We start from the raw sequence: 16112 nt of genomic DNA, 5'->3' as shown, positions 1-16112 counted from the left end.
GAACTCTACACGATTCTCCTCTCTTGAGTGCCTATCCTCATTATAATTTCATCAATTGTACCCTTCTAAGCCTAACGCTTGAATCACTTCCACCATTCATCCCCTTTGTTTCTACACATATATTGCTGAATGACGATGGAAAAAATCATGCAACCATTCTGAGTAAGTCCACTACAAATTTCTCTTACTGCTGCCAGCCAACCCTACTATACCTGCCTTATCAGCTCATAGTCCTACTCTCCATAGTGGTTCTTCCAAGCTTTTTAATTCGTCCTCAAACCTCTCAGGGTTCCACTTCTCCCTACCTTCTTAGCTGAAAACTTTGACTCATGTTTTATAGGGGAAAAAATCAGGACATTTGCAATGAGCTCTGTCTTCCCCATCTTCCTCATTTTGCTCACCTGCCTTCTCCCTCTATTGTCTCCTTCATCCTTTTTCACATGATGGGGTGACTTTATTCCTTAACATGGTTAAGCCCCCTATTTGGCCATGATCCCATCCTGTCTCCTTAAATAAATTGCCCACTCTGTCATCCTCACTCTAGCACTTATATTCAATCTCTCCCTTTTGATTGGCTCATTTCCTACTACCTACAAACATGTTTATCTCTCCCTTATTCTAAAAAAGAACCTCACTTGATCCTCCAATTTTTGTTCACTATCATCATACATCTTTCCTACTCTTTGTAGCTAAACTTCTTGTAAAGGTCACCTATAATAAGTGCATCTCCTTTCTCTCCTTTCATTCTCTTCTTAACCCCTTCCAATCCAATATCTGACCTCCAATTGCTCCAAACTGATCTCCAAAATTATAAATGGCCTCTTTGTTGGCAGATCTTGTGTCCTTTTCTCAGTCCTCGATCTTCTTGATCTCTCTTCAACTTTTGGCACTATTGGTCATCTTCTCTTCTTGATACCTTCTTCTCTCTAGGTTTTTAGGACAACAATCTCTCCTGGTTCTCCTTCTACTTATCTAATTGCTCCTTTTCAGTCTCCTTTCCTAACCCTGCCCCGCCACACACCTTTCAAGTCTTTTTACATTTAACTCCCCACTCTCTCCCACCCCAACTAGTACTCTTCAATGACGCTAGTCTTCTGGCTTGCTCAGGGTCACCTGAGCATTTTAAGAGTTAAAATTTAGGGGGGAAATTGAGGGAAATTAGGTTCTCTCTGCAAGGAGTATTATATTTTAGAGGTTTATTTAAGATTAAGAACTTAAGAATATACAAGTAAGAAAAGCATGTGTCTAGGCCATAGAGGGGCCTAGACAATCTCACCTACATCATGAAAGACCTGTCTGCTTGCAAGCAGAAACAGGAAAGAAAAAGAGAGCCCAGAAGCCTTTCCAATCAAGTTAAATACCCCATCTCAATCTCGCCCCAGGTGAGAATTCAATGATATTACAAAGCATTCTGGGGAAGTGGAGCAAGGACTTCTGGGGATTGAAGTCCTCGATTCAAGTCTCCATTTTTACAGCATCCAAGTATAATATATTATTACTAAGTATTCAGGGCAGGATTTGAATTTAGGTCTTTTTTAAAAAATCCCTTACCTTCCATCTTAGAATCAATACTGTGTATTGGCTTTAAGGCAGAAGAGTGGTGAGGGCTAGGCAATGGGGGTTAAGTGACTATGTCAGGGTCACACAGCTGGGAAGTGTCTGAGGCCACATTTGAACCCAGGACCTCCCATCTCTAGATCTGGCTCTCAATCCACTGAGCCACACAGCTGCCCCCTGAACTTAGGTCTTTATAGCTCTATCCACTTCTATTCAGTGCTCTATCCACTGCTTCATCTAGAATCCAGAAGATAATTGGGTATACTACATCTTTGTTTCTCCCCACCCTTTCTGAAAGAGCCACCCACAAACTATTATCTGAATAAGGCCTTCAGTAGCACTTTTCATCTTTAACAGAACCAAAGTGCTGCAATTTCTCAAACCTCAAAAGTAAGAGATGAAAGTGAAAGTTGATTGAATTGGGCTTCTAAATTAGAACTATATATCTGAAGTAAAAAATGAAATTAAGTTTAGCAGAAGTCTACTTACTTCTTTACTCATCAATGAGGATATTCCCTCAAATAGTGCCAATTACGACCCATACACTACTTTTCATCTTTTGTGACTTTTGTCCACCCTTTTCATAAACCTTCCACAGAGGCTCTACCTTCCTCCAGGTCTCAACATTAAGTAGGTAGCAATACAGTCATAGAAATGATGTTTTGATTTTCCTTGTTCTCTCTGTGTGACTGGCTAACTTCCTTTTTTTCAGACTTGCATTTTTGAATGAATTCTTTTGAATCAAAATTCACGGGTAATAATATACTATAGCCTGTTTATCAGTACCATATGCCTCTTCACTGTGCTTTGGGTGACCTGCTGTTGTTGTTCAGTCATTTTAGTCATGTTCATGACTCCATTTGGAGTTTTCTTGGCAAAGATAGTAGAGTGATTTACTGTTTCCTTCTCCAACTCATTTGACAGATGAAGAAACTGAGGCAAATAGGGTCAATTGACTTGCTCAAGGTCAATAGCTAATAAGTGTCTGAGACAGAACTGAACTCAGGAAGATGGATCTTTCAGATGCCAGCTCTAGTACTCTACCTACTATATCACCTAAGTGACCATAATTATGTAATTGTAATGATATAGTCTGCTGTTCAATATTCCTTCTGAAATTCTGACTGTGTTTCTCTCATATTTTCAGGAAGGGTTTAGCTCAACCATAGGTGCTTATCTACTGAGGTAGAAAAGTGAGCATTTAGATAGGTAGTTATTGATCTTTTCCTACTTGGCTTTTATTTTTTGTCAGTACTAACTTGATGGCCTTCCCTATCCCTCCTGCTCAGTCATTCAGTATGTTTGCTTCACTCAGATATCTTAACAATGTATACCGCAGTCCCTTCAAATTTGTGTTATCTCCAACACAAAACTCCTCTGTGCCCCTCTGGTCCTGAAAGTTGACTCAGCAACTCTCTCTTCCTGAAAATCAAACCCATCTTAATGTATGTAGCCCAAGATCTGGTCTTGCTTTTCTCTCCATCTTTGTTTTCAAGTCTGCTTTTTTTCCACCTAACTTCTTATTTATATAGCATGTCAGGGACTACAGTGTTAGACTAGGAATCTAGTGGCTCTGCTATCTTTGATGGAAAAAGTCATTTTCTTATACAAGTGCTGAAATATCTATTCCATTTTTCATCTATTTGTTTTCCTTTCAGTTAGATTTTTAAGTGTCCTTAAAAATCATACTGTAGAGTCTGTTAAATAGTGACTCCCAGATTTTTTCAGAGTATACAAATTGCGGTTCCTATGACCCCTTATTGTGTATTGTTTTTACAATTCTATAACTATACATGCTATACTGAAGAAGGTAAATTAATCAGTATTGTTTGCTATAAGATTTACATATACATATATCCATATTAATATATTATACATATATTAATAAATAAACTTTTATTCAATTATTAGGATCTTTGTATATTAAAAGTTTATTACTCCTTCCCTATAGAATTTGAATTAGCATTGAAGAGTCCCAAGTGAATAGAGAGGGAAGGACATAAGTACCTCACAATGGCCTTTGATTCTTCACTGGAGTGAAGGAACTGAGGATATTCTTCTGGTTTGTGCCAGATAATTTAAAGAGCTCTGAGATTTATTCCCATATCACTTGACATGTTTCCTAGAAGTTTTGGTTATGGTGTAATGGGGATCTGGCACGTGGGCAGACCCCATTAGCTTGCTCAGATTGCAAGCTTCCATGTGGGATAGGACACTAGGAAGCAGATGGTATTTCTTCATGTAGAGCTGTGATGACATGTTAGGGAAGTGCCTTGGAAAGACTGCCAAATATGGACCTTCTGGAGCTGGTTCTGGTTGGCTGACTGGTCATGTGGTTGAGTAGAGTCTTTTGCATAGCTGGAACTGTTGGTGACTTCTAAAGAAGCCTCTGTTAGTTTAGGTCATCTGTCTGTTGCATTTGTATCTGGGAGAGCAAGGTGACTCCCTCACTCATGGTGTCCAGTGAGAGATTATGCTGTAATGGAAAAAGCCTTAGGGAATTTTTCCTTAAGATGCCATATGGGCCCAGAGTTCCCATGGCCTATGTGCTTGGCATTTTTGTTTCCATTTTAAGTTCAGTGAGTGGAACCTCTGATCTCTGTCAAATGAGTCAGAATCTGAAAGTCAGAAACCAGGCTAGCTTTTGCAACCATCACAGCATCAATGCCCCAAGGAATGAGGAACAATCTTCCCAACCAAGTGGAAGGTCTTAAATTTGGTGGGAATAATGTTATAAAGGAACTGAGCCAAGTTATGGGTCTAATTCACCCCAACTTCCCACATACATGCAAAGACAGTAAGGAAGCTGATGCTCAGGAAGTTATATGTTCTTGATATAGCTTTGAACTAAATATTCCCTTGGAAAAGCCAGTAAGTATTAAGTGGTAAAATAGAACTGGGATCTCCCTTACAAATGTTGGGAACTGATCCTTAACAAATAAGAGGAATACATTGGTGGCAGCTTAAGATCATGGCAGAGAGGAAAGACATCTCACACACCACTCACAAACCTGAAACTGGTAGGGGAGATTAGTCTATCTGGCCCTAAGAAAGTAGTACCTGAGGAGACAAACATGTTGCAACAAAATCACAAAATTTAAGAATGGCATGGGGACTTGGGCCATCTTGTTCAACTCATACATAAAAGAAAACCCCACTATGATATACCTGACAAATAGTCATTCAACCACTGCTCGAAGGCGTCATTGAAGAAGAATCAGACATTTCATGGTGCAGTCCTTTCCACAATTTCTTTTTTTTTTTGGATTTTATTTATTTTTTTTTCTCTCCTTCCCCTCTTCCCCTCCCTTCCTGTAGCCGACATGCAATTACACTGGGTATTACATGTGTCCTTGATCAGAACCTATTTCTGTGTTGTTGATGTTTGCACTAGGATGTTCATTTAGAGTCTACATCTCCAATCATATCCCCCTCAACCCATGTAATCAAGCAGATGTTTTTCTTTCATGTTTCTACTCCCACAGTTTTCCCTCTGAATGTAGATAGTGTTCTTTCTTATAGATCCCTTCAAGTTGTTCAGGATCACTGCAGTGCAACTAATGGAGAAGTCCATTATATTTTATTTTACCACAGTGTATCAGTCTCTGTGTACATTGTTCTCCTGGTTCTGCTCCTTTCACTCTGCATCAGTTCCTGGAGGTCATTCCAGTTCCCATGGAATTCCTCCACTTTATTATTCCTTTGAGCACAATAGTTTTCCATTAACAACATATACCACAATTTGTTCAGCCATGTCCCAATCAAAGGGCATCTCCTCATTTTCCAATTTTTTGCCACCACAAAAAGCGCAGCTATAAATATTCTTGTACATATATTTTTCCTTATTATCTCTCTGGGGTACAAATCCAGCAGTTCTATGGCTGGATCAAAGGGCAGACAGTCTTTTAGCGCCCTTTGGGCATAGTTCCAAATTGCCCTTCAGAATGGTTGGATCAATTCACAGCTCCACCAGCAATGCATTAATGTCCTGACTTCGCCACATCCCCTTCAGCATTTATTACTTTCCATTGCTATCATGTTAACCAATCTGCTATGTGTAAGGTTGATACCTCAGAGGTGTTTTGATTTGCATCTCTCTGATTAAAAGAGATTTAGAACACTTTTTCATGTGCTTATTAATAGTTTTGATTTCTTTAACTGAAAATTGCCTATTCATGCTCCTTGCCCATTTATCAATTGAAGAATGACTTGATTTTTTGTACAATTGATTTAACTCTTTATGAATTTTAATAATTAGACCTTTGTCAGAGGTTTGTGTTATGAAGATTATTTCCCAATTTGTTGTTTCTCTTCTAATTTTGGTTACATTGGTTTTGTTTGTACAAAACCTTTTTAATTTGATATAATCAAAATTATTTATTTTACATTTTGTGATTTTTTTCTAGCTCTTGCTTGTTTTTAAAATCTTTCCTTTCCCAAAGATCTGACATGTATACTATTCTGTGTTCACCTAATTTACTTATAGTTTCCTTCTTTATATTCAAGCCATTCACCCATTCTGAGTTTATCTTGGTGTAGGGTGTGAGGTGATGATCCAAGTCTAATCTTTCCCATGATAACTTCCAATTTTCCCAACAGTGTTTACCAAATAGTGGATTTTGGTCCAAAAGTTGGGATCTTTGAGCTTATCATAAACTCTCTTGCTGAGATAACTTACCCCAAGTGTATGCCACTGATCCTCATTTCTGTCTCTTAGCCAGTACCAAATTGTTTTTGATAACCACTTCTTTATGATATAGTTTGAGATCTGGGACTGCAAGGCCACCTTCCTTCGCATTTTTTTTCATGATTTCTCTGAATATCCTTGATCTTTTGTTCTTCCAAATGAACTTTGTTATGGTTTTTCTAATTCAGTAAAAATGTTTTTTGGTAGTTCAATGGGTATGCCACTAAATAATTAAATTAATTTGGGTAGGATTGTCATTTGTATTATGTTAGCTCGTCCTACCCATGAGCAATCAATGTTTTTCCAATGGTTTAGATCTAGTTTTAATTGTGTGGAGAGTGTTTTATATAGTTCACATAGTTCCTGTGTTTGTCTTAGAAGACAGATTCCTAAGTATTTTATATTGTCTAAGGTTATTTTAAATGGACTTTATCTTTCTAATTCTTGCTGCTGAGATGTGTTGCAAATATATAAAAATGCTGATGACTTATGTGGGTTTATTCTGTATTCTGCAATATTTAGTTGATTCTCTAAGATTCTTTAAGTAGACCATCATATCATCTGCAAAGATGATAGCTTGGTCTCCTCATTGCCTATTTTAATACCTTTAGCTTCTTTTTCTTCTCTAATTGCTACTGCTAGTGTTTCTAGTACAATGTTTAGTAAAAGCACTTCTATTCCTATGCTTGCTAGTGTTTTCAATAGGAATGGGTATTATATTTTGTCAAAGGCTTTTTCTGCATCTATTGAGATAATCATGTGATTTTTGTCAGTTTGCTTATTAATATGGTCAATTATGTGGGTGGTTTTCCTAATATTGAACCATCCCTGCATTCCTAGTATAAATCCTACCTGGTCATAGTGAATAACCCTCATGATAACTTGCTGGAATCTTTTTGCTAGTATCCTATTTAAGATTTTTGCATCTATATTCATTAGGGAGATTGGTCTGTAGTTTTCTTTCCCTGTTTTTGACCTGCCTGGCTTTGGAATCTGTACCATATTTGTGTCTTATAGGAATTTGGTAGAACTCCTTTGCTTATTCTGTCAAATAGCTTGTATAATATTGGGATTAGCTGTTCTTTGAATGTTTGATAGAATTAATTTGTGAATCCATCTGGTCCTGGGGATTTTTTCTTAGGGAGTGCTTTGATGGCTTGTTCAATTTCTTTTTCTTATATGGGGTTGTTTAGGTAGTCTATATCTCCCTCTGTTAGTCTAGGCAATGTATATTTTTGTAAATATTCATCCATATCACCTAGATTGTCATATTTATTGCCATATAATTGGGCATAATAATTTTTAATGATTGCCTTAATTTCCTCTTCATTAGAGGTGAGGTCTCCCTTTTCATTGTGGACACTGTCAATTTGGTTTACTTCTTTCCTTTTTTTTAAAATTAGATTGACCAATACTTTGTCTATTTTTTTTTCAAAGTACTAGGTTCTAGTCTTATTTATTAAATCAATAGTTCTTTGACTTTAAATTTTATTAATTTCTCCTTTGATTTTTAGAACCTCTAATTTAGTCTTCTTCTAAGGGATTTAAATTTGTTCACTTTCTAGTTTTTTAATTTGCTTGCCCAATTCATTGACCTCTGCCCTCTCTAATTTGTTTATATATGAACTCAAGTATCTATTTCCCCCTGAGTACTGCTTTGGCTGCATCCTATAGATTTTGAAAGGATGTCTCATTGTTGACATTTTTTTCAATGAAATTATTAATTGTTTCTATGATTTGTTCTTTAACTAACTGATTTGGGAGAATCATATTATTTAATTTCCACTTAATTTTTGATTTGCCTCTCCATGTACCCTTTATAATTTTTATTTTTATTGCATTGTGGTCTGAGAAGTTTGTATTTATTGTTTCTGCTCTTTTACACTTGTTTGCAATGTTTATGCCCTAGTACAAGGTCAATCTTTGTGAATGTACCATGTGCTGCTGCAAAGAAGGTATATTCCTTTTTGTCCCTATTTATTTTTCTCTACATATCTACTAAGTCTAATTTTTCTAAGATTTCATTCACTTGTCTTACCTCTTTCTTATTTATTTTTTGATTTTATTTATCTAGTTCTGAGAGAGGAAGGTTCAGGTCTCCCACTAGTATAGTTTTTCTATCTATTTCATCCTTGAGCTCCACTAGTTTTTCCTTTAGAAATTTGGATGCTATGCCATTTGGTACATACATGTTGAGTACTGATATTTCCTCATTGTGTATACTGCCTTTTTTCAGAGTGTAATTACCTTCCCTATCTCTTTTGACTAGATCTACTTTTACTTTGGCATTGTCAGATAGCATGATTGAAACTCCTGCCTTCTTTTTATCCATTGATGCCCAATAGATTTGGCTCCATCTCTTACTTTTACCCTATGCATGTCTACCTTCTCATGTGTGTTTCTTGTAGGTAACATATGGTAGGGTTTTGGTTTCTAATCTACTCTGCTATTTGCTTGCATTTTATGGGTGAGTTCATTCCATTCACATTCAGAACTATGATGACCAGCTGTGTATTTCCCAGCATTTTGATTTCCACTCTTAGTCCTACCCTTTCTTCGTTCACTCTTTTCTTCTATACCAGTGTTTTGTTTTTAATCAGTCCCCCAAATTCCCACCTTTATTTTACTTCCCTTTCTACCCCCTCCCTTCTTATTCCCCTCTTATTTTCTTTACAGTCTTTTTAAACTACCCCCCTCCCTCTCTTGTTTTGCTTCATTCTCCACCAGTCCATTTGTTACCCTTCTACTTCCCTGTATGGTGCAAATCAATTCTCTGCCCCAATGTATTTGATTGTTCTTCCCTCTTTGAGTCAATTTCAATGCTTGTAAGAGTTGTGTATTTCCTATGTCCAACCTCTTTACCCTTCTAGTGTAATGATGTTCTCACCCCCTCCCGTCAGGTGCTTCTTTGTGATGTATAAATTTATCCCATTTTGTTTCTTTTTCCATTTCTCTTAATAGTAACCTCTTTTTTAAACTCTAGTTGTGTGTATATATATATATATGTATTTATGCATACATATATCTACATACATATTTATGTCTCGGCATTTCATCCTATTCATTTTGTCACTGTTCCCGCCAGGTAATAATAACAATTTTTAAGTTACCAATGACCTCTTTTCTTATAGGGATACATATTTTAACTTATTGGGTCTCTTAAAAAAGTTTTTTTGTTTTGTTTTGTTTTTCTTTTTTCCCTCTTAATTAACTTTTGATGATTCTCTTGAGTTCTGTGTTTGGGCATCAAAATTTCTGTTCAGGTCTGGTCTTTTCTTTACAAATGCCTGGAATTATTCTATTTTGTTAAATGGCCATACTTTCCCCTGTAAGAATATAGTCAGTTTTGCTGGGTAGTTGATCCTTTTTTGTAGACCTAGTTCCCTTGCTTTCCAGAATATCATATTACATGACTTTTGGCCCTTCAGTGTAGATGCAGCCAGATCCTGTGTTATCCTCACGGTAGTTCCAAGGTATCTAAATGACTTCTTAGACGCTTGTAATATTTTTTCCCTTGGTCTGATAGTTCTTGAATTTGGCTATAACATTCCTGGGTGTTGTCAGTTGAGGATTAAGTACAGTAGGTGATCTGTGGATTCTTTCAATCTCTACTTTTCCCTCTTGTTCTAGAATATTGGGGCAGTTTTCTTGGATAATTTCCTGTAATATGATATCTAGGCTTTTTCTTTTGTCATGGTCTTCTTGTAGACCAAGTTGTCTCTCCTGGATGATTTTCTAAATCTTCTGTTTTATGAGTGAAGTGCTTCATATTTTCCTCAATTTTTTTCATTCTTTTGATTTTATTTTATAATGTCCTGCTGCCTTGTGGAGTCGCTTGCTTCTAATTGTTGTATTCTGGTTTTTAAAGACTGGATTTCATCCCTGGCTTTTTGGTCATCCTTCTCATTCTGGTCTGATTTTCTTTGGAGGTCATCTTCCATCTTCTTTTCCTCATCTTTCATTTTCTTTGCTTCATCTTTAATCTCCTTTGTCTCATTTTCAAGCTTATTAATTTTGGCTTTCAAGACACTGTTTTCTGTTTCCAGATGACTTATATTTCTTTTTAAGTTCTTTTCCCAGTTGTCTTCAGCCTCTCTTAATTGTGTTTTGAGTTGCTTTTTGAGTTCTTCCAAAGCCTGTATCCAATTCACTGGAGTTTCTGTTTTTTTGCTTGGTGTTTCTTCATCCTTCTCTGTTCCATTTGATCTTTGTTCATTGCCTGGATAGAAGTTGTAGATTGTAATTTCTTTTTCTGTTTTTTTTGCTCATATTTACCCCTTCTTTACTCCCTGTACTTGCCTGTTCTCTAGCTCCTCTCATTTTGTGTTGGATCTGTGGTTTTGGGCTTTTATGTCAGCCTTCACCCTTGGAGCTTAGTCAGCAAATCTCTCAGCACAGTCTGTGGGGGAGGGGTGTTGGAGCTTGAGTTTCCTGGCCCTCTGAGGGCTAGATGAGTTTAAGTCTAGTTGAGTTGACCTTGCAAAGCTGGTTTTGCCCTGAGGCCAAAACCTCGGGAAGAGGGGCACAAAATGGAGTATCTCTGCTGATGCAACTAGGCTACCTGCTCTGCACTTCATCTCCAACTTCTTCCCCACCACCTATTTTTGATGCTCTGAGCCTGGCACAGCTTTGCACGCAAGGTACTCCCTTGCCTGCCCAGAGGTTCCAGCCACCACTGAAGGCTTAGTGCTCTAAGTGCAGGAGGGGCCCTGGGACCTTCCTTCTTCCTTCCCCTTTAACCCAGAGTGTTCTTGAATTCAGGCTTTTTGGAGGGTGTACTTTTTAAGGTGAGTCCAGCAGGAGGGTTCCTTGGCTCTGTCCTGTTGTTAGGTCTGGTTTTTCAGTCTCTTAGGAGCATTTAGTTATTAATTGGTATAGAAGGGCCTTCAGAGGTCTGAACTTTTGCTGCCTCTAAGCCACCATCTTGATTCTGCCTCCCTTTCCACAACTTCTAAACAACTCTAATTGTCCAGAAGTTGTTCAAGATTAAATGTTTCTCTTTGTAATTTTCACATACTTGACTTAGTTCTGCCCATGGGGGTCAAAGAGAACATGTCTAATCTCTATTTCATGTGATATTCAAATATTTGAAGACAGCTAGCAAGTTTACTCTGTCTTCTCCCAGCTAAACATTCCCAACTTCTTCAACTTTTCCTCATATAACATGAACTAAAGATCCTTCACCATTCTGTTTGTTCTCCTCTAGACTTACTGTCCATTATCAATGTCCTTTATAAACTATAGTGTACCAAAAACAACAGTGCTCCAGATGATGTTCAAGGAAAGCAGAATACAGTGGGACAATCACCTCTCAATTCCTGCAAATCAAGCCCATCTTAATGTAGTCCAAGATCACATTAGACTTTTTGTCTGCTAGACCATACTGCTGACTCATTGAGCTTTCAGTCCATTATGACTTTTATATCTTTTTTGAACAATTTCTGTCTAGGTTATGTCTTTCCCATCTTAAACTTACAAAGTTAACTTTTTGTTCCCAAGAATACAATTTTATATTATCCCTATTAAATGTATCTTATTATATTTAGCCTAAATTTATTTCCTGGATCCTGTAGGAATCTGAGTTTAGACTGTTATACACAGTCAGTTATGGTCACCATGCTAGTTTTTCATAAATGTCCTTCTTTGTTATAAAGGAAGAAAAAAATTAAGGGATGAAAGCATATCTGATAATGATAGCAAAATAAAAATAATTGCATCAATGAAACATTTAAAAATAAAGTTGAAATATTTGAATTTAAAAAAAAAGAAATTGTGACATATAGACTTGAATCTTTTATATACTGTATGAACTTTTGGCCTCTTGTTCCTGAGTTTGAATCCAGTTTTTCCAGCATATGAAGTGGTACTATGACACAAAAACTAGATTTGGAAACCAATGACATACGGCCAAATGTTGGGGAAAATTTACTATTGTTACCAGACTTACTTCAATGCATCATGGAAGTGATCTGGGTTCTTTTAAGGCTATCCCAGGAGAACACAAAGGCCATCAATGCCTGTGAAAGTAGAATGGTTTCAAGTATGGGTGCAGGAGTTAGACTTCAGTGCTATTATCTGAGAAGAAACCTAGGTAGATTGAGAAAGGTTTCTTCATTAGCGGATTGGCCAACAAATGGTAACCCCCCAAAAGCTGATGAGGATGGAGTACTGTAGAGTGAAGAATTTCAAGCTACAAAAATGAAGGGAATATCCTAAGTGATAAAATCAAGATTCCTTGAAGTACTAAAATATATATTTATACTATTGTGCTCAAAGGAATAATAAAGTGGAGGAATTCCATGGGAACTGGAACAATCTCCAGGAATTGATGCAGAGTGAGAGGAGCAGAACCAGGAGAACATTGTACATAGAGACTGATACACTGTGGTACAATCAAATGTAATGAACTTCTCCATTAGTGGCAATGCAATGATCATGAACAACTCGGAGGAATCTATGAGAAAAACCACTATCCATATTCAGAGGAAAAACTGAAGAAAATCACTGAAGAAAATCAACTGCTTGAATACATGGGTCGAGGGGATATGGTTGGGGATGTAGACTCTAAATGAACATCCAAATGCAAACACCAACAACATGGAAATAGGTTCTGATCAAGGACACAAGTAATACCCAATAAAATTACACGCCGGCTCTGGGAATGGTGGGTGGAGGGGAGGGAGGGAAATAATGTGTTATTGTAACCAAGGAATAATGTTCTATATTGAATAACTAAATTAATTCAAAATAAAATAAAATAAAATAAAATGCTCTCCACCCAAAATATAAAATAAAATATATATTTATTTTCATTTATTCACCTGCAAGTTTGATGTTTACAATGGCCCTAGGAAATAAATGATCTTATTATCTCCATTTTACAGATGTGAAAAATAAGGCAAGCAGAGGTTGTGACTTCCTTAGCAATTCTACTCCTAATCTTTGAATGCCTCTGTCTATATATGAGAGGGAGCTGGCATCAGATTTAGGATGCTTTTGCTTAAAGGTCTGAAACTCACTGTGACCCTAGGCAAATTGTATCACATCTTGAAGTCCTCAGAAAACATTTTAAGAAATATAAGGTGCTCTGTGTTTGTAAAAAGGGAATTTCCTTTCTGGGGAGCTCCTTATACAAATGAAATCAGAGGTCTGTACCCTACATCTATATCTGAATCTATATATCTATAGCAATTATCTGTTCCTATCTAGGGCTTGGGTGTGTATGTGTGTGTGAGGCCATTCTAGAGTCACTTAAAGAAGATGTTTTGCTGTTCTTTGTCTTGACTCTAATATTTACCACCCTCAACAATTTCCTTCTCTTCTCTAGAAATATTCTCCCTTAATTCTATTTATCTCTTTCTATGTATATTATAGTGTGGTGTAATAAAAAGAAAAAAAAAAGGGGCTGGACCTGGAGTGAAGAAATACTTAGGTTGGAATCCCAGGACAGAAAGTATACAAGCTGTTAGATTGTGGGCATATCCCTTAACCTCTCTTAGTTTTTTCTTTTTGTAAAATGGCATTAGTCATACAGATCTAACTCAAAAGGTTGTGAGAAATTTAACTGAGATAATGTGTGAGAAACATTTTGCAAACTCACTAAATGTCAGCTATTATTATTCCATTCCCATTATTTCTCTTACATTTCGGGCCTTGGGATTCATATCAAGTTTTCTATCTTTCTCCATTGCCTTCTTCAATCTTTGTTTTCCCTTTCTCCCACATCCTCTCTAACTGATCTCTGAGAGGAAAATCCTCATCTCAACCCTTCCCCATATGCTCAACTGATCCAGAATAGCTAACTGGAGGGAGTCAGATATGAGGGAAATGTCAATTTATTCTAAGGAAAACTACAGGATCTAATCCTGGTTAGTGAATCTGTCTTATCATCGCTTAAGAACAATTTGGGGGATGGGGATTAAAAGAAAACCTATTTGCTTTGTAACACTTGAGAAAAAGTTAGAACACCATGCCTTCCTCATATTTTACAGATTAAAAAACTGAAGAACTGACTTGTTTAAGATATAAAATGCTGTGATTCTACAGGTATTGTGAGTTTGGGGAGAAGTAGAGGGTGAAAAAGAGGAATATCATATTTGTTACTTAGCATTGGCTGGATACTAGTGGGATTAGGTGTCCTCCACAGTTTAAGAAGAACTTTGCCAAATTAGTGGACAGTTAGAGAAAAATGAACAGGATCCTTAAGGGTTTGTAAACCATGTTACATCAGAGACAATTGGAGTCACTGGGAATGTTTTACATAGAAAAGACATATAAGGGAGGAATGATAGCTGTCTTTAGATATCATCTGAGCTATTCAGTGAAAGGAGTAGCATTTATGTAAGCATCATTTATTCCACAAACTTTGATTAAGCAATTACCATATGTAAGATACTGGTGTAAGATACTGGAAATGCAAAAGATGAAATGCAAAGATGAAAAATTATACACTCTACCTATAGAAGTTAATAGATCTAATAAAAGGGTATCACAGATAGATAGGTAGATAGATAGATAGATAGATAGACAGACAGACAGACAGACAGACAGACAGATAGATAGATAGATAGATAGATAGATAGATAGATAGATAGATAGATAATTATTGATACAAGGTAGAATGTACTTGGGACACAGGAAAGAGAAAAAGATCCAAAGAGTCTACAACAGGAAAATTTGGAGAGAATTCATCATTTTTACCTGAGAGAATCAGAAAAGCTTCATAAAAGAAAGAGTACCTGAGCTGAGCTTTGAAGGATTTTAAGAGGTAAAGATGGGCAGAGAGTATATTCCAGGTAGGGGGAGGGCCTGTCTAAATTCACCAGGGCGGGAGAGGGCAGGTTAAATCAGGAAACAGCTAGTAGTCCTGTTTGTCTGGAATGTAGAGTATGCAAAGGAGAAATAAGACTGGAAAGGTAGGTTGGTGCTAGTTTGGGGAAAGAGCTAAATGCTAGGCTTAAGTATTTTTATTTTAACTTAAGGAATAGGGAGCCATTGAAGCTTTTTGAGCAGGGGTATGATGGGGTCAATGCTATGCATTAAGAAGGGTATTTTTCCATCTGTGGAAAGAGTAGATAGAATAGAAAAATTTAAGGGAAGAAGACCTAAAATCTAGAGTCCAAAAGTACAAGTGAGAAGTTAATAAAGGCCTGTACTATGAAGATTACATTAGAAGTGCAGAGGTAAAATTGGATAGAAGAGAAGGTAGAATCAACAGGACTTGATAATTGATAAGATAACTAGAAAGGCAGAGATGAAGGAGAAAGAAAGGTCATGTCTCTGAGATTCTGAGTCTGAGTAACTGGGGAAGAGGTGAAATAGTATTGTGGATAGAGTGAAAGTCAAGAAAGTGTGGCTCAAATCTCACCTCTGATAATACTTGCTAATTGTGTAATAATTGGGCAAGTTATTTAGCCTCTACAAACCTCAATTTCTTCATCTATAAAATAGAAATTAATAATTCCATTACATACCAAGTTGCATTCTTGTAAACATTACATTACTACATAAAAATGAATTGTCTTTTCTAATAAGGATGTAAGCACATTTAGATCAGGGACAATTTAATTTTGTTTTTGCTTCCCTAGCACTTAGTATATATTATATATTTAGTAACTGTTTGCTTACTGAATTTAATTGAAGGATGGTGATGCCAAAACCAGCAATAGAGGAAGGTGAAAGATAGAGCATTTTTTTTAGAGAAAAGAGAATTTGTTCAGTTTTGGTCAAATTGATCTCTCTCCTCTTGATGCTCCATTGCGCTGTTGTTTACTTTTGTGGTGCTATTTTCTAATTGCTCATCATTGTGATCCTCACTGCTGTTTGTTGCTCTAATTTCCTCTTCACTGCCCTAACTTGTCACTTTATC

Source organism: Monodelphis domestica, chromosome 1 (genome assembly GCF_027887165.1).
Source record: "Monodelphis domestica isolate mMonDom1 chromosome 1, mMonDom1.pri, whole genome shotgun sequence".
Lineage (NCBI taxonomy): Eukaryota > Metazoa > Chordata > Mammalia > Didelphimorphia > Didelphidae > Monodelphis > Monodelphis domestica.
The sequence above is the reverse complement of the archived record's forward strand: the minus strand, read 5'-3'. Positions refer to the sequence as shown.